The following is a 1,888-nucleotide window of genomic DNA, read 5'->3' as shown; positions in this document are numbered from 1 at the left end:
ATGCCACACAGGGTGAAATCTATCCTTTTAACAGGAAACAAGCAAAAAAAATGAGATACATATCACATACACCTTGCCTGGGGAGCTTAGAGGGGAGATGAGGGACAGGCCAGCTTCAATGTCATCTGACTTGAGTCAAACCCAATTTGAAGAACTGCAAAATCAGAGTAGAGGGGAGAAATCCTCATTTCCTTGCAATAACTCTGAGAGGGACAGGCAGGGCAGCAGCCCAGCAGCCCTGCTGCCAGTCACTAGGGTGCTCCATGTCAGGGGTCCCAATTATTTACTCATTCAAGTTAAAAAAAAAAAAAAAAAAATCTGTTGGAAAGGACCACGCTTAAAAGCCTCTAACCAAGCAGTGTGTGATCACACCTGAGCTCCCCTATGGCTCTGGAATTCTGCTTTCCTTTTCTTTGTCATACATTCGCTAAACTTTCCCAGCCTATGCAGCTGGGGCTGTTCCCAACTCCTGTACCAGCAGCGTCCTGCCTAGAGCACCCTCTGAGCAGCAGCGGCAACCAAAAAAGACAAAAATCATCCACCTATTTCAGAAGAAGTATTAAATCAACTGGTGTTTAGTAAATTTGAGATATAAAGATGTGAAATACAAAACATAGAGTACTAATAGCGCGCAAAGCAAGGAATCAAGACCAAGCCTTACGACAAGGAAGGACAAGCCGCGCCCAAGTCCCGGCATGCCATCGCCCCACCGGGGGACAGAACCCAGACGGGTGTTTCTCGGTGCTTTGCCAGGCCAAGCCCCTCCTCCTCCCGTGTCCCAGTATCCTTGGCAGGAGCTAATGCCCACCATGTGCCTGGCTGCATGGTCAGCACTGGGAGACAGAGAGGAGCTGGGGTAGGAAATAGGTGGAATTCCTGAGCCCGTCGGGAAGGCTGGCGGCAGCAATCCCACAGACTATGTGGAAACAGGCTTGTTGCTTTGTTTACCTCAAGCTTTATTTTTTAAAGCACTGTGACAGCTCTGAGACTCGCTCTGTCTCAGACTAATCTATTTTCCCCTCAACACCTTGCAGCGAGCTGTCTGCCAGCTTCCCGTCCAGACCAGGGGTCAGCACCTCCCACAGGGACGTAGCCGGCTGCCGAGTGCCGGAAGAGCCTTATGGGAGCAGCAGGATCAGCACAATCTGACCCTCGGGTATCAGCTCTCCATGCTCAGGAGCTCCCCAGATCTCAGGCTCGGCACTCGGCAGATTCCAATACTCAACAAATACCCCCCAAAAGTCCCACCTCCTCTACCAGCAGGGCGACGAGGCACCACAAAACCAAAGCGGCTGGAATGAAATACTGCTTTGTTTGCTGGCACCTCGCATCTGTACAGGTCTGCAACGGCAAGCTCCCATTCCTGCATGGTTCTGTACAAAATGAGCACTAAGGCAGAACAATGAGAACCCTCTTCTGCAACAAGGGTTCCTGAGCCCTGTGTCTGGCTGGATTTATCTCAAGCATTTTACCAATATTTCTAACACTAGACATTTAAAAAAAATGAGTCGGGCTTCTCAAAAGTCAGAAATTGGGAGGTTTTTTCCAACATCTCATTTGTGTTTTCAAACTCCTTTAAAAACCAGAAAGACAAGGAACTTGCTGGGGTTTTCTATATGAAAGCGGAGTCTCAAGCAACATTTTAACTCTAGGTACTGGGACTTTCCAAATAACACTAATTAACACAGCACTCGTGATAAGATCCTGAGAACTGATGCTATAATTTTTGTAGGATAAACAATAATAAAATTAATCATTACTATAGTTATAGCTAGATGTGGGGCTTCAGATAACTCCCCAGAAAGTCACTTGTAAATAGGAAGCCTTAACTTCTCCCAAGTTTTGCTTAATCGCAGTTTGTTTTCTGTATAGATTGTAAACTTCCTTG

The sequence above is a fragment of the Eurypyga helias genome, unplaced genomic scaffold (genome assembly GCF_000690775.1).
Source record: "Eurypyga helias isolate BGI_N326 unplaced genomic scaffold, ASM69077v1 scaffold16561, whole genome shotgun sequence".
Lineage (NCBI taxonomy): Eukaryota > Metazoa > Chordata > Aves > Eurypygiformes > Eurypygidae > Eurypyga > Eurypyga helias.
This window is presented reverse-complemented; position numbering follows the sequence as displayed.